The sequence below is a fragment of the Pseudorca crassidens genome, chromosome 1, assembly GCF_039906515.1.
Source record: "Pseudorca crassidens isolate mPseCra1 chromosome 1, mPseCra1.hap1, whole genome shotgun sequence".
Taxonomy (NCBI): Eukaryota; Metazoa; Chordata; class Mammalia; order Artiodactyla; family Delphinidae; genus Pseudorca; species Pseudorca crassidens.
In genome coordinates, this window is record NC_090296.1 from 92,064,404 (window position 1) to 92,090,102 (window position 25,699).

General features: G+C 37.7%; 1 long non-coding RNA gene across 1 annotated transcript in view; it reads right to left on the reverse strand.

The window, feature by feature from the left end:
• The window catches only part of LOC137229009 (uncharacterized), a 39,378-nt gene extending 13,999 nt beyond the window's left edge, over window positions 1–25,379 (reverse strand). Inside the window, exons 1-2 of the long non-coding RNA XR_010945494.1 lie at window positions 25,279–25,379; window positions 24,206–24,402 (exon numbers count right to left, since the gene is read on the reverse strand). This is a non-coding gene — a long non-coding RNA (uncharacterized lncRNA). The remainder of the gene's footprint in view (window positions 1–24,205; window positions 24,403–25,278) is intronic.
• Between the last annotated feature and the right edge of the window lie 320 nt (window positions 25,380–25,699).

Consider the following 25,699-nt stretch of genomic DNA (forward strand, 5'->3'; position numbering starts at 1 on the left):
AAAAGGGGTATAGAAGAAAGTGAGACCTCTGGAAGATAACCCTTAGTGGGCAAAATAGAAAAACAAGAAATAAAAGCTGCGAAGAGGTCAATTATAAGAAAACTTTGTTAATTCATACTTGCCTCAGGTTGAAGGAAATAAAAATTATTTCCTGAAATTTCTAACCAAAGTCATAGTTTGCAGTTGAAATTCTACTGGGTGCAAAAAACAAACAAAAATACCATTATTTTTTATTTATTTATTTATTTTTAACATCTTTATTGGAGTATAATTGCTTTACAATGGTGTGCTAGTTTCTGCTTTATAACAAAGTGAATCAGCTATACATATACATATACCTCCATACCTCTTCCCTCTTGTGTCTCCCCCAACCCCACCCTCCCTATCCCACGCCTCTAGGTGGTCACAAAGCACCGAGCTGATCTCCCTGTGCTATGCAGCTGCTTCCCACTAGCTATCTATTTTACATTTTGTAGTGTATACATGTCCATGCCACTCTCTCACTTTGTCTGATTACCCTTCCCCCTCCCCGTGTCCTCAAGTCCATTCTCTAGTAGGTCTGTGGCTTTATTCCCATCCTGCCCCTAAGTTCTTCATGATAATTTTTTTTTTTAGATTCCATATATATGTTAGCATATGATATTTTTCTCTTTTTGACTTACTTCACTCTGTATGGCAGACTCTGGGTCTATCCACCTCACTACAAATAACTCAATTTCATTTCATTTTATGGCTGAATAATATTCCATTGTATATATGTGCCACATCTTCTTTATCCATTCATCTGTCAATGGACACTTAGGTTGCTTCCATGTCCTGGCTATTGTAAATAGAGCTCCAATGAACATTGTGGTACATGACTCTTTTTGAATTATGGTTTTCTCAGGGTATATGCCCAGTAGTGGGATAGCTGGGTCATATGGCAGTTCTATTTTTAGTTTATTAAGGAATCTCCATACTGTTCTCCATAGTGGCTGTATCAATTTACATTCCCACCAGCAGCGCAAGAGAGTTCCCTTTTCTCCACACCCTCTCCAGCATTTATTGTTTGTAGAATTTTTGATGATGGCCATTCTGACTGGTGTGAGATGATATCACATAGTACTTTTTTTTTTTTTTTTTTGCGGTACGCGGGCCTCTCACTGTTGTGGCCTCTCCTGCTGTGGAGCACAGGCTCCGGACGCGCAGGCTCAGCGGCCATGGCTCATGGGCCCAGCCGCTCTGCGGCATGTGGGATCTTCCTGGACCGGGGCATGAACCCATGTCCCCTGCCTCGGCAGGCGGACTCTCAACCACTGTGCCACCAGGGAAGCCCCACATAGTAGTTTTGATTTGCATTTCTCTAATGATTAATGATGTTGAGCATTCTTTCATGTGTTTGTTGGTAATCTGTATACCTTCTTTGGAGAAATGTCTATTTAGGTCTTCTGCCCATTTTTGGATTGGGTTGTTTGTTTTCTTGATATTGAGCTGCATGAGCTGCTTGTAAATTTTGCAGATTAATCCTTTGTCTCCTCCATTATTTTCATTCATTTTTCTTTATTCTGCTCTGCAGTAGTTATTTTCACTATTTTATCTTCCAGGTCACTTATCCGTTCTGCCTCAGTTATTCTATTAATTCCTTCTAGAGAATTTTTAATTTCATCTATAGTGCTGTTCATCATTGTTTGTTTGCTCTTTAGTTCTTCTAGATCCTTGTTAAACATTTCTTGTATTTTCTCCAGTCTATTTCCAAGATTTTGGATCATCTTTACTTTTGCTATCATTATTCTCAATTCTTTTTCAGGTAGACTGCCTATTTCCTCTTCATTTGTTAGGTCTGGTGGGATTTTACCTTGCTCCTTCATCTGTTGTGTGTTTCCCTGTCTTCTCATTTTGCTTCACTTACTGTGTTTGGGGTCTCCTTTTTGCAGGCTGCAGGTTCGTAGTTCCTGTTGTTTTTGGTGTCTGCTCCCAGTGGCTAAGATTGGTTCAGTGGGTTGTGTAGGCTTCCTGGTGGAGGGGACTGGTGCCTGTGTTCTGGTGGATAAGGCTGGATCTTGTCTTTCTGGTGGGCAGGTCCACGTCTGGTGGTGTGTTTTGGGGTGTCTGTGACCTCATTATGATTTTAGGCAGCCTCTCTGCTAATCGGTGGGGTTGTGGTCCTGTCTTGCTAGTTGTTTCACATAGGGTGTCCAGCACTGTAGCTTGCTGGTCGTTGAGTGAAGCTGGGTGTTGGTGTTGAGATGGAGATCTCTGGGAGTATTTCACCGTTTGATATTACATGGAGCTGGGAGGTCTCTTGTGGACCAGTGTCCTGAAGTTGGCTCTCCCACCTCAGAGGCATAGCCCTGATGCCCGGCCAGAACACCAAGACCCTGTCATCCACACAGCTCAGAATAAAAGGGAGAAAAAAAGAAAGAAAGAAGAGAGCAACCAAACAAAAAACAAATCTACCAATGATAACAAGCGCTAAAAACTATACTAAAAAAAAACAAAAACGGACAGACAGAACACTAGGACAAATGGGAAAAGCTAAGCTATACAGACAAAATCACACACAGAAACATACACATACACACTCACAAAAAGAGAAAAAGGAAAATAAATGTATATATCATTGCTCCCAAAATCCACCGCCTCAATTTGGGATGATTCGTTGTCTATTCAGGTATTCCAGAGATGGAGGGTACATCAAGTTGATTGTGGAGATTTCATCCACTGCTTCTGAGGCTGCTGGGAGAGATTTCCCTTTCTCTTCTTTGTTCACACAGCTCCTGGGGTTCAGCTTTAGATTTGGTCCGTCTGTGTGCAGGTCGCCTGAGGGCATCTGATCCCACTCAGACAGGATGGGGTTAAAGAAGCAGCTGATTTGTGGGCTCTGCTCACTCAGGCTGCGGGGAGGGAGGGGTACGGAATGCAGGGCAAGCCCATGGCGTCAGAGGCCGAGTGATGTTGCAGAAGCCTGAGGCGCGCCGTGTGTTCTCCCAGGGAAGTTGTCCCTGGATCACGGGAGCCTGGCAGTGGTGGGCTGCACAGCCTCCTAGGAAGGTAGGTGTGGATAGTGACCTGTGCTCGCACACAGGCTTCTTGGTGGCTGCAGCAGCAGCTTTAGCATCTCATGCCCGTCTCTGGTGTCCACGCTGATAGCCACAGCTCACGCCCGTCTCTGGAGCTCATTTAGGTGGTGCTCTGAATCCCCTCTCCTCCACGTACCATGAAACAAAGAGGCAAGAAAAAGTCTCTTCCCTCTTTGGCAGCTCCAAACCTTTTCCCAGACTCCCTCCCATTAACTGTGGTGCACTAGCCCCCTTCAGGCTGTGTTCACACAGCCAAGCCCAGTCCTCTCCCTGGGATCCAACCTCCAAAGCTGAAGCCTCAGCTCCCAGCCCTCGCCCACCCCAGCGGGGGAGCAAACAAGCCTCTTGGGCTGGTGAGTGCTGGTTGGCACCGATCCTCCATGTGGGAATCTCTCCACTTTGCCCTCTGTACCCCTGTTGCTCCGCTCTCCTCCATGGCTCCGAAGCTACCCCTTCCGCCACCTCCAGTCTCCGCCCAGGAAGGGCCTTCCTAGTGTGTGGAAACCTTTCCTCCTTCACAGCTGCCTCCCACTGGTGCAGGTCCTGACCCTACTTTTTGTCTCTGTTTTTTCTTTTGCCCTACCCAGGTACGTGGAGAGTTTCTTGCCTTTTGGGAGATCTGAGGTCTTCTGCCAGCGATCATCAGGTGTTCTGTAGGGGTTGTTCCACGTGTAGATGTATTTCTGGTGTATCTGTGGGGAGGAAGGTGATCTCCACGTCTTACTCTTCTGCCATTTTGAAGTTCCTCCCCTATTTTTTATTTTAACTGTTCTCAAGTTGGAAAGGCCCCATAGATATGTTGAGAAGCAAACATTATTCCTTGCAGAGTAGCACACCTTAATTAAACCCAGGCTTTGGTAAATTCCTAAGGATAAAGTCCCTAGGCACTTAAGCTCTCATTAAAAAACATCACCAAACTCATAAAGAAACAAAACACCATGAGTCAGAAGCAGAAGAAACAACAAACTTCAGAATTGCATCTATAAAGATTGGATATGTTAGAAAAATCAAAAACAAAAATAACTTTATTTAATATGCTTAAGCAAAAATGGAGGCAATCAAAAATATGGCAAGGAATAAGAGTTTATCAAAAATAGCTAGAAATCAGTTTTTGAAAATCACAAAATGTTCAGAAACTAGAATTAGAAATTCAATGACAGGTTAAACAGCAGATTAAACACAGCTGAAAAAAGACTTTGTGTAGTGAATAATAGGGCTGAAGGAATTAACTAGAATGTAACTCAAGAGATACAGCAATAGGAAACATGAAAAAGAAGTCAAGAGTCTTAGATCATGGATTTAGAAGTCTGAATAACAACTAATCTGGAACTCTGAAATACTGAATATTGAAATATAAAATAAAAAGGAATAAAGTTTCATACAAACAAACTGAAGGAATTAACTCTCAACTTATCTTTACTAAAGAACTACCGAAGTAAGTAAATCAGGAAGAAAGAAAATAATCTCAAAAGAAAGGTCTGAAATAGAATAAAATACTATGAAATAGAAGACATACTATTAATAATAAGAAAAATAATAAGAATGTGGACAAATCTCAACAAGCAATAGCTAATGGTAATAATAATATCTAACTTGTGGGATTGCCTTGTAAGTGAACTAAAATCCTGCACAAGGAAAGCATTAAACAGAAAAGTTAAAAGCCAAAGGATGAAAAAGACAGACCAGGAAAATGCTAATGAAAAAATCTGGTATAGCTATATTCATTTTAAATGGAGGGGGAAAAATTACTAAAGATAATGGAGGCCACTAGGTAGTTTAAAAAGTTTTAAAAGTGGAGTGGCCAAGATGGCAGAGTAGGAAGAAGCTGAGCTCACCTCCTCCCTTAGGCACACCAAAATGACAACTGTTAACAATGGTAATGACTTGAAGATTAGCAGAAAAGATTTTCCACAATGAAAGCTTTAAAGAAGTAACCACTGCAACACAGGTAGGCAGGGGCAGAGATGCAGAATAGTTAAGATCCACACCCCTGGGTAGGGGACTCATAAATGGGAGGATAATCACAATTTCAGAGGTTCTCCTCCAGGAGTGAAGGTTCCAAGGCCCACGTTAGGCTCCACAGCTTGGGGTTTCTGCACTGGGAAGACAATCCCCCAGAATATCTGGCTCTGAAGGCCAGCAGGGCATGCATACAGGAGAGCCTGAGGGCTGTAAGGAATGGAGACTCTGCTCTTAAAGGGCATGTAAAATCTCACACTCCAAGATGCAGAGAGGTAGTAATTTGAAAGGAGCTTGGGTCAGAACCACTTGCTGATCTTAGAGAAGGTTCCAAGAAAGGCAGGAGGCCACTGGGACTCCTCCTGGACACAAGAGATGCTCGTGGGAGCCATGCTGGGGATCTTGTTTTACCATGAGAACACTTGGTGTTGGCAAGCACCAAGCTGAAGTCCTCTCTCTAGGCTATTAGTGCTGGGCCCTGGCCTCATCTACCAGCTGGTCGGCATCAGTCCCCAGACACCCTCCAAGTATGCAGCCAGTTGCATGAAGACAGAGCCCTGCACACCAGCAGGCTGGCATCAGTCCTGGACTCCCCCAAGGTCTCCAGTAAGCTATCCTGGGACTTAGCACCACACACCAGCAGGACAGGAACAGCCCCTGAGCCCCTTGGGCCCACAATTGGCTGAGCCAGGACTCAGCACTGGCCACCAGCTGGAACCCCTAGGCTGTGCAGCCAGCCTAGCCAGGACCTGGCCTTGCCCACCAGTGGCTGGCAGCCTCCACATGAAGCAAGGCCTGGCAACCAATCAGGCTGAGGATCAGTCCAACCTACCAGTGTGCCCACAGTAGTCATCCCTGCCAGAATGGAAGGGCCCACTTAGCCCACACAGGGGTCACCCCTACATCATACAGCCCTGGTGACAAGAGGGGAATGTGCTGCTGGACCCCACAGGACGCTCCTACAAAAGGCCAGTTCTCCAAGCTAGGAAATATAACTGACCCACCTAATACATGCAAATAAACACAGAGAGGATAAAACCCTAGAAACAAGAACTAAGCAAAGTGGAGATAAGCAATCTATGCAATAAAGAGTTCAAGGTAATGATCATAAAGATGCTCAGTGAACTCCGGAGAAGAATGGATGAACACAGTGAGAAGTTTGACAAAGAGTTAGAAGATATAAAGAAAAACCAAATAGAGCTGAAGAATACAATAACTGAAATTTAAAAATATATATATTGGAAAGAATCAACAGTAGATTAGATGATACAGAGGAACAGATCAGCAAACGAAAACAGAATAGTGAAAATCACATAAGCTGAACAGAAAAAAGAATTTTTAGAAATGAGGAAAATTTAAGAAAGAGACCTCTGGGACAGCATTCATCATACTAACATTTTCATTATAGGGGTCTCAGAAACAGGAAAGAGAAAGAAAGGGGTAGAGGATTTACTTAAAGTGATAGAGGACTTATTTAAAGTGATAATAGCTGGAAACTTCCCTAACCCTTGAAAGGAAACAAACGTCCAGGTCCAGGAAGCACAGAGAGTCTCAAACAAAAAGAACCCAAAAAGGTTGACACAATGCAATAAAAATGGCAAAAATCAAAGAGAAAAAGAGAACATTAAAAGCAGAAAGGAAAAGCAGCTAGTTTATACAAGGGAACTATCGTAAGATTATCAGCTGACTTTTCACCAGAAACTTTGCAGGCCAGAAGGGAGTGGCACAATATAGTTAAAGTGTGAAAGAAAAAACCTACAATTAAGAATACTCTACCCAGCAAGGCTATCATTCATATTTGAAGGAGAGATAAAGAGTTTCACAAGAAAGCCAAAGTGAAAAGAGTTCAGCACCACTAAACCAGCTTTACAAAAAATGTTAAAGGGACTTCTTTAAGTGAAAAAGAAAAGCCTACAACTAGAAATATGAAAATTATGAAAATAAAAATCTCATTGGTAAAGGCAAATATACAGTAAAGGTAGTAGATTAACCATTTATGAAGCTAGTGGGAAGGTTTAAAGATAAAAGTAGCAAAATAATCTATATCCACAATAAGTAGTCAAGGGACACACGAAAGAAAAAGATGTAAAATGTGATGTAAAAATACATTAAACAGGTGCGGAGGGGGAACGCAAGGTTGTTAGAATGTATTAGAACTTAAGACATCCTCAACTTAAAATATCTATTTATCTATCTATCTATCTATCAACTCATGGTAACCACAAACCAAAAACTATGATATATACACATCAAAAAAAGAGAAAAGAATCCAAACATAACAATTAACAAAATGGCAATAAATACATACCTATCAATAATTACTTTAAATGTGAATGTAGTAATTGCTCAAATCTAAAGACAAAGGCTGAATAGATTTTGTTTAAAAGGCCCATATATATGCTGCCTACAAGAGATTCACTTCAGTTCTAAAGACACACATTAAAATGAGGGGACAGAAAAAGGTATTCCATGCCAACAGAAATAAAAAGAAAGCCGGAATACCAATCCTTGTATCAGACAAAATGGAGTTTAAAACAAAGACTGTAACAAGAGGACAAAAATAAAATATTACATAGTGACAAATGGATCAAACCAAAAAGAAAATATAACAATTGTAAATATATATGCACCCAACATAGGAGCACCAAAATACATAAAGCAAATATTAACAAAATAAAGGGAGAAATTGACAGTAACATAGTAATAGTAGGGGACTTTAACACCCCACATACATCACTGTACAGAAAATCAATAAGAAAACACTGACCTTAAATGACAGATAATATAGACTTAATAGTTTTATGTAGAATATTCCATCCAAAAGCAGCAGAATACACATTCTTTTGAAATGCACATGGAACATTCTCTGGTATAGGTCACATGATAGAACCCAAAACAAGTCTCAGTAAATTTAAGAAGATTGAAATCATCTTTTCCAGCAACATTATGAGACTAGAAATCAACTATAAGAAAAAAAACTGAAAAAAAAATGTGGAGGCTAAACAATATGCTAGCAAACAACTAATGGATCACTGAAGTAATCAAAAGGGAAATCAAAAAGTACCTGGAGTCAAATGAAAATGGAAGCACAACAATCCAAATTATAAAGAATACAGCAAAAGCAGTTCTAAGAGGGAATAAGAAAAATGTCAAATAAACAACCTAATCTTACACCTAAAGAAACTAGGAAAAGAAGAACAAATGAAACCCAAAGTCAGTAGAAGAAAAGAAATAATAAAGATCAGAGCAGAAATAAATGAAATAAAGACTTAAAAAACAATAGAAAAGATCAATGAAACTAAGAGCTGGCTCTTTAAAAAGATAAAGACTCGTCAAGAAAAAAGAGAGAGGCCCCAAATAAATAAAATAAAATAAAAAGGAGAAGTTACAACCAACACCACAGAAATACAAAGGAATCATAAGAGATGACTAAGGACAATTATATGCCAATAAAATGGACAACCTGGAAGAAATGGATAAATTCCTAAAAACATACAATCTCCCAAGACTTAGTCAGGAATACAAAATATGAACAGACCAATTACCAGTAATGAAACTGAATCAGTTAAAACAAAAAAACAAACCTCCCAACAAACAAATGTCCACAACCAGACAGCTTCAGAGGTGAATTCTACCAAATATTTAAAGAAGAATTAATGCTTATCTTTATCAAACTATTCTAAAAAATTGAAGAGGAAGGAATGCTTCTGAACTCATGCCACAAAGAAAGAAGCACCCTGATAATCAAAACCAGACAAAGAAACCACATACACAAAAAATTACAGGCCAATGTCATTGATGAACATAGATAATGTAGATGAAAAAATCCTCTACAAAATACTAGCAAACTCAATTCAACAGTACCTCAAACGAAACATACACCATGATCAAGTGGGATTTATCCCAGAGATGCAAGGATGGCTCAATATCCACAAATCAATCAATGTGATACACAACGTTAACACACTGAAGAATAAAAATTATATAATCATTTCAATAGATGCAAAAAAATTTTTAACAAAATTCAGCATCCATTTGTGATTAAAAAACTCTCCACAAAGTGAGAATAGAGGACACATAACTCAATATAATAAATGCCATATATGACAAGCCTACAGCTAACACACTCAATGTTGAAAAGCTGAAATATTCTCCTCTAACATCAGGAACAAGACAAGGATGCCCACTCTCACCACTTTTATTCAACATAGTATCGGAAGTCCTAGCCACAACAATCAAACAAGAAAGAGAAGAAAGGCATCCACATTATAAAGGAAGAAGTAAAATTGTCACTATTTGCAAACAACACGATAATATGCACAGAAAATCCTAAGCACACCACCATGAAAAAAACAAAAAAAAAACCAAAAAAACCCTACTAGAATGCATTAATGAATTCAGTAAAGTTTCTGGTTACAAAATTAATACACAGAAATCAGTTGCATGTCTATATACTAATAATAAACTATCAGAAAGAGAAATTAAGAAAAAAATCCCATTTACAAGTGCAACAAAAAGAACAAATACCTAGGAATATATCTAACTAAGGAGGTAAAAGAACTGTACTCAGAAAACTATAAGACAGATAAAAGAAATTGAAGATGACACAACAGATGGAAAGATATCTCTGCGCATGGATTGGAAGAATTAATGTTGTTAAAAGGACAATACTCCCTGAGGAAATCTATAGATTCAGTGAAATCCCTATCAAAATATTGAAGGTATTTTTCACAGACTATAACAAACAATTCTAAAAATGTCATGGACACACCAAAGATCCTGAATAGCCCAAACAATTTTAAGAAATAATAAAGCTGGAGGTATCACACTCCCTGATTTCAAACTATACCACAAAGCAACAGTATTCAAAACAATATGGTACGGGCACAAAAACAGACACATACATCAATGGAACAGAATAGAGAGCCCAGAAATGAACCTACAATTTTATGGGCAATTAATCTAGGACAAAGGAGGCAAAAATATACAATGGGGAAAAGATAGCCTCTTCAACAAATGGTGTTGGGAAAATTGCACAGCTACATGCAAAAGAATGAAACTGGACTACTTTCTCACACCAAACACAAAAATAAACTCTAAATGGATTAAAGACTTAAATATAAGACATGAAACCCTAAAATTCCTAGAAGAAAACATAGACAGTACACTCTTTGACATCAGTCTTAGCAATATTTTTTTAATATGGCTCCTCAGGCAAAAGAAACAAAAGTAAAAATAAACAAATGGGACTACATCAAACTAAAACACTTCTGTACAGCAAAGGAAACCATCAAAAAAACGAAAACGCTGACTACTGAATTGGAGAAGATATTTGCAAATGATATATCTGATAAGGGGTTAATATCCAAAATACACAAAGAACTCATACAACTCACAATGAAAAAACAAACAACCTGATTAAAAATTGGGCAGACCTGAATAGACATTGTTCCAATGAAGACATCCAGATGGCCAACAAACACATGAAAAGGTACTCAAGATTACTAATCATTAGGGAAATGCAAATCAAAACCACAATGAAATATCACTTCACACTTGTCAGAATGGCTATTATCAAAAAGACAACAAATAACAAGTGTTGGCAAGGATGTGGCAAAAAAGGAAACCTCGTGCACTGTTGGTGGGAATGTAAATTGGTGCAGCCACTATAGAAAACAATAAGGAAGTTCCTCAAGAAATTAAAAATAGGGCTTCCCTGATGGCGCAGTGGTTAAGAATCTGCCTGCCAATGCAGGGGACACGGGTTCAAGCCCTGGTCCAGGAAGATCCCACATGCTGCGGAGCAACTAAGCTGTGTGCCACAACTACTGAGCCTGCGCTCTGGAGCCTGAGATCCACAACTACTGAAGCCTGCGTGCCACAGCTATTGAAGCCCTCATGCCTAGAGCCCATGCTCTGCAACAAGAGAAGCCACCACAGTGAAAAACCCATGCACTGCAATGAAGAGTAGCTCCCACTCTCCGCAACTAGAGAAAGCCCGTGTGCAGCAATGAAGACCCAACACAGCCAAAAATAAATAAAATTAAAATAAATAATAAACAAATTTTTTAAAAAAGAAATTAAAAATAGAACTACCACACAATCCAACAATTCTAATTCTGGGTATTTTCCCTCCAAAAACCCAAAACACTAATTCAAAAAGATATGTGCACCCCTTACATTCCCTGCAGCTTTGTTCACTATAGTCCAAATATGGAACCAATCTAACTGTCCATCAATGGAAAAATAAAGGAGAAGTGGTATGTGTGTGTCTATATATATATAAGCATGCATACACACACACACACACACACACAATGGAATAATACTCAGCCATAAAAAAGATGAAATCTTGCCATTTGTGCAACAAGAATGGACCTAGAGGGTATTATGCTAAGAGAAATAAGTTAGAGAAAGACAAATATTATGATTTCATTTATACGTGGAATCTGAAACACAAATTAAACAGAAACAGTGTCATAGACACAGAGAACAAACTGGTGGTTGACAGAGGGCTGGGGGTGAGAGGGATACCTGAAATAGGTGAGGGAAATTAAGAGGTATAAACTTTCAGTTACAAAATGAATGAGCTATGGGGATGAAAAGTACAGTGTGGGGAATATAGTCAAAAATAATGTAATACCTTTGTATGGTGACAGATGGTAATGACTTGTGGTGATCATTTTGCAATTTATAGAAATATCAAATCTTATGTTGTATATCAAGAACTAACATAGTGTTATAGGTTAATTATACTTCAAAAAGCAAACAGACAAACTCATAGGAAAAAGAACAGATTTGTAGTTACCTGAGGCAGTGGAGGTGTGGGTGGGGATTGGATGAAGGTAGTGAAAAGGTACAAACTTCCAGTTACAAGATATGTAAGTTCTAGGAATGTAACATGATTAATATAATTAACACTGCTGTATGTTATAAAGTTAAGACAGTAAATCCTGAGTTCTCATCACAAGTAAAAAATATTTTCTCTTTTTATTTGGTATCTATATAACACGATGGATGTTCACTAAACTAATTGCGGCAATCATTTCATGATTATGTAAGTCAGATCATTATGCTATACACCTTAAACTTATACAGTGCTGTATGTCACTTATATCTCAATAAAACTGGAAGAAAAAAAAGGTTTTATAAACGAGGAAGGAATAAGAATTCTAAATGTGTATGGACGTAGTAGGATAGCTTCAAAATATATAAGAAAAATTGAGATGACTACATGGAGAAGTTAATGAATTCACTGTCTTAGAGATTTCACATTCCTATAATAGTTCACAGATTGAGTGAACAAAAAACTGTAGGACATAGAAAATTTAAACAAACATATTTGTCAAGCTAATCAAATGATCACATATGGAACATGGACTTCTGAAATGGATAATATACATTCTTTTAAAACACACATGGAACATTGACAGAAAATGACAAGATATTGAGTGTAAGTTAATGCTGATAGAAAAAGAAGTAAAGAGGTAATTAACACCTCTTCCTGGGTTCTAATCCTTGTCCCAAATACTAACTAGGAGCCATTCTAAATAAGAATAAAGCTCCACAGAATCTCAGGGTGGAAGTACTTCACAGTTGCCTACTCCAACTCTATACCGAATACAAAAGTCACCGTAACATTCCCCTAAGCTTGAATCTAGCTTTTGTTTAAACCTCTCCATGATAGGGAGCTGTGGGTTCCCTGGGCAACCCTACCATGTCTAGCGCCCTCCCAGCCTTTAACCAGTTGGCATGCCTGCAAGTGAGTCATTCTTTTACAGCAGCAATTCAACTGTACCTCTGAGATAACTAGTCATTATCTTAGTGTGTGGACAATGTCATAGGATGGGTCTGGTGATGATGGAAGAAATTCTACCCAGAACCCCGATGTTACATGTAGGGGATAGGGACTACTAAAAGCAGTTGTATAAGCATGCAAGGCAATTATGTGGAGTTTCAGGATAACATGGTTAGGCTTTGTAAGCCCCCCTCAGAGCTTCTTGCAACCTGGAACACAAGGAACTCAATTTTTAGACTAGCAGAATACATACACATCTCCCATTAAGAGTTTTTGAAACTTATAAAGAAAAACATGTATAATGAAAAACAGCAAAATCATGCCCCATCCTTTTCTACTCCCAGTTACTCTTCTCCAGGGACAATTTTCGGTTCCTTTAGCTGTGTCTTCTAGTATTTACCTCCAAATTTCTAAATAACATGATTATACTGATTCTTAATTTTTTTTAGTTTTATAGTTTATTTCCAACTATAGAAAATAAAGTTTTAGCTCATACATACCCTGCCTGCCCCGATGTATATATACTTTTCCTCCCTGATAATCTCAATATAACTACTTAAGCTTCTTGCTTAAATCAGTATGAAGTGTTTATTATAATAAATTAAATATTATTCAGGAATGAGCCTATAGTATACAGTAAGATTTCTTTCCACATGCAACTTTTTGTTTTCTCTAAAGGAAATACTGCTCTTTTATATTTCCTTAATTTTTTAAACGTACCTCTCCTACTTCATCCACAATTCTTCAACGGAATTAAAAATACTGTCTCAAGTTCAACTCATAAGATATTCTTTACATTTCATTTTTCTTTAAGAACTCTCTGTCTTGGCTATCTCCATCCTTTTCCCTTATTCCAGACTGATTCCACGCTAGGCTTGCTGTACCATTGGAACTTCCCTTCACAAACATCCTGGGAATGTCCTGCCTTCTCCACGCTGTTGCACTGGCTCTTTCTTCTCTGGATCCTGTGTCTTTCACTTTGTTTGCCAACTTGTTTTGGTGAAGCACATCCCATAGTGTTTTTTTGAGGTAAATCTGTATTATTCATTTTATTGACAGGCTGACTATTGAATTATGAATTGAAAATCATTTTTCCATTGGAATTTTGAAGGCACTGTTCCAGTCTTCGAATTTTACTCATTGCAACTGAGAAGTCTCTTGTCCTCTGATTCTTGACTCTCATTCTGTGATCTCTTTTTATGTGACATTTATGTGAAAATTCAAAAATAATTTATATGTCAAATAATAGGAAAAATATTAATTTAATTTGATAACTTCATATAATTTACCCATTAAAATCATATTTTAGAGAAATATTTAATGTCATAATAAAATTACCTTGATGAAAGGGAGATTAAATTAACATTTTAAAATACTGAAAGTATTCACCAAAATAATAAAAGTGGCACTGTTGTATGATAAAATCTGTGGAGCTTGCTATTTTAGTACCTTCTTGTTTTGGACTGAATGTTTGTGTTCCCCACAAGTTAATATGTTGAAGCTCGGACACCCCCCTCTCACCCACTCCGCCATGTGATGGTATAGAGAGTTGGGTCTTTGGGAAGTAATTAGGTTTAGATGAGATCATGAAGGTGGGCCCCCATAATGGGATTAACTCTTTATAAGAATTGGAAAGGAAACTAGAGCTTTCTCTCATCAACATGTGAGAACACAGAGATGGCAGCAGTCTGAAAACCAGGAACCAAGGTTCTTAACAGGAACCAAACCTGCCAACACCTTAATCTTGGGCTTCCCAGTCTCCAGAACAATAAGAAATAAACGTTTGTTGTTTAAGCTACCCAGTCTGTGGTATTTTGTTATAGCAGCCCAAGCTAATATACTTCTATATTAAATATATTTCTGGAACCTATGTTTATTTTTATGCTTGGGTTTAAAAAACTGTCCTTATGCCATGTTAAAAGTCATCTTTAAACCAGTAATAAATATCATCATTACATTACAAAAATCAACAAAGGAGCATATTAATATAAATCTTTATAAATGTCACGTTAATCTCATATTTCCAAAATTTTTAATAAATATTTTAAACATATAGCAAAGTTAAAGAAATTTCACAGTGAACAACTGTATATCTACTACTTCGGTTATACCAATAATATTTACTATACTTGCTTTATCAAATACCTATCCATTTATATATTCCTCTAACTATACATTAATCTCTCGCAATTTTTTATGTACTTCAAAATAAATAGCAGACATTAGTACACATCTCTTTAAATGTTGCAGCTTGCATATTATAAACTAGAGTTTAATATTGTTTGTAGTACTTTTGAGGTAAAATTCACATACTGTAAAATGTACAAATTTGAAATGTACTTTCATTGAGCTTTGAAAAGCGCATGCACCTGTGCAACGCAAACTGCTATCAAGATGTAATATCACTGTAACATTTCATGTAAAATATACAACGCTTGCAACCATATAGGTCTACCTATCAGTCACTTCCATCCTTTATGCTATAATTGTCACAAGTATTACACCTAAATACAGTTGACCCTTGAACAGCTTATGCAGCCTACGCAGCCCTATGACCCCCTATGCAGCCAAACATCTGTATATAACTTCTGACACACCCAAAACTTTACTAATAGCATGTTGTTGACCACAAGCCTCACCGATAACATAAACAGTAGATTAACATATATTTTGTATGTTATACTGCATTATATATTGTATTCCTAGAATAAATATAGAGAAAAGAAAATATTATTAAGAAAATATAAGGAAGACAAAATACACTTATAGTACTGCACTATATTTATCAATACTGTAAGCTTATATCATCTGTTTACAAGACAAATTATCTGTCAGTACCTATATCAATACTGTCTTGTATAATACAAAACACTGTACATGTTACATGTATTCCTAACTAGACATCAAAAATGAAAAGATAATGTGAAAAATAAATTCATATTTATTTATAGGTATAACAATTCATACATTGATAACAAAGAAGCAGCAATTATTTTTTAACATCTTTATTGGAGTATAATTGCATTACAATGGTGTGTTAGTTTCTGCTTTATAACAAAGTGAATCAGTTATACATATACATATATCCCCATATCTCTTCCCTCTTGCATCTCCCTCCCTCCCACCCTCACTATCCCACCCCTCTAGGTGGTCACAAATCACCGAGCTGATCTCCCTGTGCTATGCAGCTGCTTCCCACTATCTGTTTTACATTTCGTAGTATATATATGTCCATGCCACTCTCTCACTTCGTCCCAGATTACCCTTTACCCTCCCCATGTTTTCAAGTCCATTCTCTACGTCTGTGTCTTTATTCCTATCCTGCCCCTAGATTCTTCAGAACTTTTCTTTTTTTTTTTTTTTTTTTTTTGCTTTAGATCCCATATATATGTGTTAGCATACAGTATTTGTTTTTCTCTTTCTGAATTACTTCACTCTGTATGACAGACTCTAGGTCCATCCACCTCACTACAAATAACTCAATTTCGTTTCATTTTATGGCTGGGTAATATTCCATTGTATATATGTGCCACATCTTCTTTATCTTATCCATTCATCTGTTGATGGACACTTAGGTTGCTTCCATGTCCTGGCTATTGTAAATAGAGCTCCAATGAATATTGTGGTACATGACTCTTTTTGAATTATGGTTTTCTCAGGGTATATGCCCAGTAGTGGGATTGCTGGGTCATATGGTAGTTCTATTTGTAGTTTTTTAAGGAACCTCCATACTGTTCTCCATAGTGGCTGTATCAATTTACATTCCCGCCAGCAGTGCAAGGGGGTTCTCTTTTATCCACACCCTCTCCAGCATTTATTGTTTGTAGATTTTTTGATGATGGCCATTCTGACCACTGTGAGTTGATACCACACTGTAGTTTTGATTTGCATTTCTCTAATAATTAATGATGTTGAGCTTCCTTTCACGTGTTTGCCAGCAATCTGTATATCTTCTTTGTAGAAATATCTATTTAGGTCTCCTGCCCATTTTTGGATTGGATTTTTTGTATTTTGACATTGAGCTGCATGAGCTGCCTTTAAATTTTGGAGATTGATCCTTTGTCAGTTGCTTCATTTGCAAATATTTTCTCCCATTCTGAGGGTTGTATTTTCATCCTGTTTACGGTTTCCTTGGCTGTGCCAAAGCGTTTAAGTTTCATTAGGTCCCATTTGTTTATTTTTGTTTTTATTTCCATTTTTCTAGGGGATGGGTCAAAAAGGACCTTGCTGTGATTTATGTCATAGAGTGTTCTGCCTATGTTTTCCTCTAAGAGTTTTATAGTGTCTGGCCTTACATTTAGGTCTTTAAACCATTTTTGAGTTTAATTTTGTATATGGTATCACAAAAATATGTGATGTACCGCATTGGTGATACATAAATATGGTGTATCACATTGATTGATTTCCATATATTGAAGAATCCTTGCATTCCTGGGATAAACCCCACTTGATCATGGTGTATGATCTTTTAATGTGCTGTTGGATTCTGTTTGCTAGTATTTTGTTGAGGGTTTTTGCATCTATGTTCATCAGTGATATTGGCCTGTAGTTTTCTTTCTTTGTGACATCTTTGTCTGGTTTTGGTATCAGCGTGATGGTGGCTTTGTAGAATGAGTTTGGGAATGTTCCTCCCTCTGCTATATTCTGGAAGAGTTTGAGAAGGATAGGTGTTAGCTCTTCTCTGAATTTTGGATAGAATTCGCCTCTGAAGTCATCTGGTCCTGGCCTTTTGTTTGCTGAAAGATTTTTAATCACAGTCTCAATTTCAGTGCTTGTGATTGGTCTGTTTATATATTCTATTTCTTCCTGGTTTAGTCTCGGAAGGTTGTGCTTTTCTAAGAAAGTGTCCATTTCTTCCAGGTTGTCCATTTTATTGGCATAGAGTTGCTTGTAGCAATCTCTCATGATCCTTTGTATTTCTGCAGTGTCATTTGTTACTTCTCCTTTTTCATTTCTAATTCTACTGATTTGAGTCTTCTCCCTTTTTTTCTTGATGAGTCTGGCTAATGGTTTATCAATTTTGTTTATCTTCTCAAAGGACCAGATTTTAGTCTTATTGATCTTTGCTACTGTTTTCTTTGTTTCTATTTCATTTATTTGTGCTCTGATCTTTATGATTTCTTTCCTTCTGCTAACTTTGGGTTTTTTGGCTCTCATTTCTCTAATAGTTTTAGGCATAGGCTTAGGTTGTTTATTTGAGATGTTTCTTGTTTCTTGAGGTAGGATTGTATTGCTATAAACATCCCTCTTAGAACTCCTTTTGCTGCATCCCATAGGTTTTGGGTTGTCGTGTTTTCATTGTCATTTGTTTCCAGATATTTTTTGATTTCCTCTTTGATTTCTTCAGTGATCCCTTGGTTATTTAGTAGTGTATTGTTTAGCCTCCATGTGTTTGTATTTTTTACAGATTTTTTCCTGTAACTGTTATCTAGTTTCATAGCACTGTGTTTGGAAAAGGTACTTGATATGAGTTCAATTTTCTTAAATTTACCAAGGCTTAATTTGTGACCCAAGATATAATTTATCCTGGAGAATGTTCCATGAGTACTTGAGAAGAAAGTGTATTCTGTTGTTTTTGGATGGAATGTCCTATAAATATCAATTAAGTCCATCTTGTTTAATGTATCATTTAAAGCTTGTGTTTCCTTATTTATTTTCAATTTGGATGATCTGTCCATTGGTGAAAGTGGGGTGTTAAAGTCCCCTACTATGATTGGGTTACTGTTGATTTCCCATTTTATGGCTGTTAGCATTTGCCTTATTATTGAGGTGCTCCTATGTTGGGTGCATAAATATTTACAACTGCTGTATCTTCTTTTTGGATTGCTCCCTTGATCATTATGTAGTGTCCTTCTTTATCTCTTGTAATAGTCTTTATTTTAAAGTCTATTTTGTCTGATATGAGAAATGCTACTCCAGCTTCCTTTTGATTTCCATTTGCATGGAACATCTTTTTCCATGCCCTCACTTTCAGTCCGTATGTGTCCCCAGGTCTGAAGTGGGTCTCTTGTAGACAGCATATATATGGGTCTTGTTTTTGTATCCATTCAGCCAGTCTATGTCTTTTGGTTGGAGCATTTAATCCATTTACATTTAAGGTAGTTATCGCTATGTATGTTCCTATTACCATTTTCTTAATTGTTTTGGGTTTGTTACTGTAGGTCTTTTCCTTCTCTTGCGTTCACTGCCTAGAGAATTTCCTTTAGCATTTGTTGTAAAGCTGGTTTGGTGGTACTGAATAATCTTAGCTTTTGCTTGTCTGAAAAGATTTTAATTTCTCTGTCAAATTTGAATGAGATCCTTGCTGGGTAGAGTAATCTTGGTTGTAGGTTTTTCCCTTTCATCACTTTAAATATATCCTGCCACTCCCTTCTGGCTTGCAGAGTTTCTGCTGAAAGATCAGCTGTTAACCTTATGAGGATTCACTTGTATATTATTTGTTCTTTTTCCCTTGCTGCTTTTAATATTTTTTCTTTGTATTTAATTTTTGATACTTTGATTAATATGTATCTTGGAGTGTTTCTCTTTGGATTTATCCTGTATGGGACTCTCTGCAATTCCTGGAGTTGGTCGACTATTTCCTTTCCCATATTAGGGAAGTTTTCAACTATAATCTCTTCAAATATTTCCTCAGTCCGTTTCTTTTTCTTTTCTTCTTCTGGGACCCCTATAATTCAAATCTTCGTGCATTTAATGTTGTCCCAGAGCTCTCTGAGACTGTCCTCAATTCTTTTCATTCTTTTTTCTTTATTCTGCTCTGCAGTAGTTATTTCCACTATTTTATCTTCCAGGTCACTTATCCGTTCTTCTGCCTCAGTTATTCTGCTATTGATTCCTTCTAGAGAATTTTAAATTTCATTTACTGCATTGTTCATCATTGTTTGTTTGCTCTTTAGTTCTTCTAGGTCCTTGTTTAACATTTCCTGTATTTTCCCCATTCTATTTAGAAGATTTTGGATCATTTTTACTATCATTACTCTGAATTCTCTTTCATGTAGACTGCCTATTTCCTCTTCATTTGTTAGGTCTGGTGGGGTTTTACCTTGCTCATTCATCTGTTGTGTATTTCTCTGTATTCTCATTTTGCTTCACTTACTGTGTTTGGGGTCTCCTTTTTGCAGGCTGCAGGTTTGTAGGTCCCGTTGTTTTTGGTGTCTGCCCCCAGTGGTTAAGATTGGTTCAGTGGGCTGTGAAGGCTTCCTGGTGGAGGGGACTGGTGCCTGTGTTCTGGTGGATGATGCTGGATCGTGTCTTTCTGGTGGGCAGGACCACGTGCGGTGGTGTGTTTTGGGGTGTCTGTGACCTTATTATGATTTTAGGCATCCTCTCTGCTAATGGGTGGGGTTGTGTTCCTGTTTTGCTAGATTTTTGGCATAGGGTATCCAGCACTATAGCTTGCTGGTCGTTGAGTGGAGCTGGGTCTTAGCTTTGAGATGGAGATCTCTGGGAGAGCTTTCTCTGTTTGATATAACATGGAGCCAGTAGATCTCTGGTGGACAAATGTCCTGAACTCAGCTCTCCCACCTCAGAAGCACAGGCCTGACACCTGGCCAGAACACTAAGAACCTGTCAGCCACATTGCTCAGCAGAAAAGAGAGGAAAAAAAAAAAGAAAGAAAAATAATAAAAAATATAACAAAGTTATTAAAATTTTAAAAATTATTAAAAATAAAAATGGTAAAATCAAAGCTATACAGACAAAATCATACAAAGAAGCATATACATACACACTCACAAAAAAAGGAAAATAGTATATATATCTATATATAAAAAAAGGAAGAGAGCAACCAAATCAATAAACAAATCTACCAATGATAATAAACTCTAAATACTAAACTAAGATAAACATAAAACCAGAAACAAATTAGATGCAGAAAGTAAACCCCAAGTCTACAGTTGCTCCCCAAGTCCACCGCCTCAATTTTGGGATGATTCGTTGTCTATTCAGGTATTACAGAGATGCAGGGTACATCAAGTTGATTGTGGAGACTTAATCTGCTGCTCCTGAGGCTTCTGGGAGAAAGTTCCCTTTCTCTCTCTGTTTGCACAGCTCCTGGGGTTCAGCTTTGGATTTGGCCCCGCCTCTGCATGTTGGTCGCCTGAGGGCATCTGATCCTCACTCAGACAGGATGGGGTTAAATTAGCAGCCTATTCCGGGGCTCTGACTCACTCAGGCCACGGGGAGGGAGAGGTACGGAATGCAGGGTGAGTCTGTTGTGACAGAGGCTGGTGTGACGTTGCAACAGCCTGAGGCATGCTGTGTGTTCTCCCAGAGAAGTTGTCCCTGGATTACGGTACCCTAGCAGTGGCAGTCTGCACAGGCTCCCAGGAGGGGAGGTATGGATAGTGACCTGTGCTTGCACACAGGCTTCTTGGTAGCTCCAGCAGCAGCCTTAGCATTTCATGCCCATCTCTAGTGTCCTTGCTGATAGCCATGGCTCACGCCTGTCTCTGGAGTTGTTTAGGCGGTGCTCTGAATCATCTCTCCTCGTGCACCCTGAAACAATGGTCTCTTGCCCCTTAGGCAGTTCCAGACTTTTTCCCAACTCCCTCCCAGCTACCTGTCACGCACTAGCCCCCTTCAGGCTGTGTTCACGTCGCCAGTCGCCTCCCTGCAATCTGACCTCCAAAGCCCAAGCCTCAGCTCCCAGCCCCCACCCGCCCCGGTGGGTGAGCAGACAAGCCTCTCAGGCTGGTGAATGCTGGTTGGCACTGATCCTCTGTGTGGGAATCTCTCCACTTTGCCCTCTGCACCTCTATTGCTGCACTCTCCTCTGTGGCTCCGAAGCTTTCCCCCCTCCACCCCCCATCTCCTCCAGTGTAGGGGCTTCCTAGTGTGTCAGCAGCAATATAATTTATAGTAGCTTTATAGTAGCTGAGTGTAATTGATACACTTGCTTCACAGTAGCCTAATCTATACATTAATGAATACATCATTATAAAATTTTATAGAAGACAGTTTTAGTCATATTCATAATACAGAATCAGAAACATTGTTACTTTTAAAAAACCACTTACCTTGATGATAGGCTGATACACAGTTTCACCAATTAGAAGAGAGAGGCATCACTCACCCTATGCTTTTGTAAGGATAGACTAGTATCTACATATATTTTATGCATTCATGACATACCCAAATTTTTCTTAAATTTTTTTGATATTTCTAGGCTGTGCGGTTCATCTGTGAGTTTTTCAAATTGGCTCAAAAATCTCCAAAAATTTTCCAATGTATTTATTAAAAACAACCTGCTTCTAAGTGGACCCACATAGTTCAAAACCATGTTTTTTCAGGGGTCAACCCTATATTGTCAACCCATGAGACAGTGTTATAAGTTTTGCTTAAAACTGTCATGTATTTTAAACAAATTAGGAGAAAAATTATTTTATATTGACCAGTTCTGATGTTTTTCCCTGCTTTCCTTCCTTCCTTTCTGAGGAACTAGATTTCCATCTGCTCTTATTTCCCTACAGCCCACAGAACTTCTTTTAGCATTTCTTTAGTGCAGTTATGATCACAAGTTCTCTGAATTTCCTTAGCTTTCTTTCATCTGAAATGTCTTTATTTACCTTCATTTATTGAAGAATATTTTTGTCAATATAGAATTTGGGGATGACAGGTTGTTTTTTCCCTTGCATTTCTTTAAAGATGTTGGTTAACTGTCTTCCGTCCTCATTGTTTCTGAGATTTTAGTAGTCATTCAAATCATTGTTCCCCTGTATGTAATGTATTGTTTTTCTCTGGCTGCTTTCAGGATTTTCTCTTTCTCCTTAGTTTTCAGCTGTTTGTGCTTTGACTTGGGGTTTGCTTTACATTTTTTTTAAAATGTAAATTTATAGTTTACACAAAATTAGGGGTATTTTGGCCACTATTTCTTAAAATGTTTCTTTGTGTCCCATTTACTTTTTCTTCTCTCTTCTAGGCCTGCAAATATATATATATGTTAACCTTTTGATATTGTACCACAAATCCTATTTGTGGTCCTATTTCTTTTTTTTAAGTGTTTTTTGCTCACTGTAATTCAGATTAGATATTCATTGATCTGTCTTCAAGTTCAGTGGTTCTTTCCTCTGGCATCTCCTTCTGATGTTAAGCTCATCAAGTAAATTTTACAGTTCAGGTAATTTTTCAATTAAGAATATATTTTGTTATTTCCACGGTTTATTTCCTTACTGAAATTTTGTATCTTTTCATTCATTGTAAGTATATTTTCCTTTATATCATTGTGTATGGTTATAATAGCTGCTTTAAAATCCTTGCCTGCTATTTCCAACAACTGAATCATATTCGGTATTATCTTTGTTTACTGTCATTTTTCTCAAGAATAGATCATATTTTTGTTTGTTTGTTTCTATTATGTTAAGTAATTTAGGGTTGTATTCTGGACATTTGTGAACATTATCTGGGGAAACTATATTCTGTTATATTCCTCAGAAGAGCATTACTTTTTATTTGTTTGTTTGTTTTGGTTTAGCAGGTAAGTAACTCAGATGGACTTAAACTGCAGACATTCTATTCTTATTTAAGCTACTTAGAATCTGGTCCATTAATGCAGCATTTGGCATCAGCAGAGATTTTAGCACAATTTTTACACAGAATTTTTAGTTCCCCTCTCTGACTTTCTCATTGCTAGGATTCTTCCCTAACTTTCTAATGGCTGAGGTTGCCTTAAACTCTGTTCTCTGATTCTTCAGGCCAGAAAGACTATTGGTTTTCTATAGGCATTTTAACTGCTCCATGTGGTGAAATGTAATCTGCCTTGAGGCTAAAAGCTGTAAAAACAAAGAAAACTACCCTTTGCTATTTCCTTCTTCCAAATGTTAATTTGTCACCATAATCTGTTTAATTTTGTTCAGGTATTTTTTTTAATTTGTTTGTTTTATTTTGTCCAGAGTTTACAGTTGCTATCTGTGGGAGGACTCGTCTATTAGGATCTTAGTCAGACATTCTTGAAGTGAACCACCGTTGTGAGAGGATATTAAAATTTTAATATATTGTCCATATTGAATGAGAATGTAATAGGAAGTTTTAAAAATTATATTAGTATTGTATCTCAAATGGAAACTTCCAATACAAAAAAAAAAAAGAAACTTTACATTTATATGGCGAGCAGAGGGAAGCAGAAATTCTTTGGAGAATGATAGTGAAAGTTTAGGAGAATAAAGCAGAGCTGAAAACTACGGTCAGATTCAGACTATAAAATAGAAATGTCTCTAAGCCAAAGGACACCTCTGAGCAGGTACTTTACCCATTAGCACTAGCAAAGAGGATGCCAAACAGGCTTACCTGGTCAGTATTTTCATCTCTAGGTATCTCTGTTAACATTAAACCTTCCCTTACCAGTGCAAGCCCCCCTCCCCTCCAGAGTGCTCAGAGCCCATAATACACTTACTGAACTTGATTTCCAATTTCCTCCAAGACAATATTCTTTCCCCAGTTTACTACCATCTGAATGGACATGTGCAGGCTTTCTATTTCCATGGAAACCACAGGTTTATACGTTCCATACTGCCGTTAGTGATGCCATTAGTGACCAACAATGTGATCTTGGGTGAGTCATTTCCCCTTTCTGGATCTTGGTTTCTTCACCTGCAAAATGAGGAGCATGAACTAACAGAACTCTAAATTTAATTTTTTTTTATCTTTGAAATTCTACAGAATTGCACAGAAATTCTATAGAACATGAACTGCTTTAAATACATAAAAAATTTTTTTTCCTTTAAAATCTGCTATCCTATACCATACTTATGGTATCATGTGCTATATAAAAATCCACTAGAGGGGAGTAAAACATTAGATGAAAGCATACCACAACTCAATTTGGGTATCCTGCATAAATTATATTTGCAACTGTTGCCTAATATCTATTGTTTCTGATCAATCCCAGTTAATTGCTTTAAAATACAAAGATGTGAGGGAATCACAATTTCCATATGGAAATCTTCTGCTCTGTGGAATATAGCCCCAAGCCAGGGGCTAGGGATTCTTTGTACGTTTGCTAATGAAACAGGAACAGTTCCTTAGAACTAGGGTACCTATTTTTCTTCTAGTTTTCTTTTTATTTACAACTGAGTTACAGTGGCCAAAAGATACGCTAATCCTTAATTCAGAAGATACTTCACCTGAACAACTAATTCTTAATGAAAGGTTGCAGCAACTCCAGTGTTCCCAACACTTGACTAGTTCAATATTTAAAGAGACCTCAGAACCTTATCTGTGTTCATAGTTCTTTGCACTCCAAATGCTGAAGGAAAGATTCCTTAGCTGGGGAGGTCTCCACACATTAAGATGATTAGAGACCCCTGACCTATTGGTTTAATATTTTTACTTTCAAGAACTATAATTTTAATATAATTAGTTCATCTTCTCTTTCAGAGTAGTTTTAGGAAACCTGGGCCTCTCGTTCTTATTATCAGGGAACCAGTTTCAATGGACAGGAAGGACAGAGGCAGGAGAAAGAAGTACCTTAGTGGGGGCTCCACTGGAGACTCAACTCAGAGGACCAGGTATTAGAAGAATTCAGTCACACGGTGTTCTCTATTTCTTCAGGGTTTCATAATTTTTTTTAGTTTCCTAGTAGTTAGAGAATGATAAAGTAGAGAAAGCATTAACTTTGGAGTCAGACAAACCCTAGAAAGATGAAGTGACTTCTAACTGTGTGATGTGGAGCTATTTATGTAATCTTTCCGGAGTCACAAAATATGAAGCAAGACTCTTCAGTTACAAGGGATAGAAATCCAACTCAAATTATGTTGTGTACAATGTCACCAGGTCTGCCTCTCTCTGTCTGTCATTTTATTCTAGAGTCCCTGTACTATATTCGAACAGTGTACCGTTTCCTTCATTTGGCTGGCTAATGGAGGAGGATCTCAAAACTGACTTCATT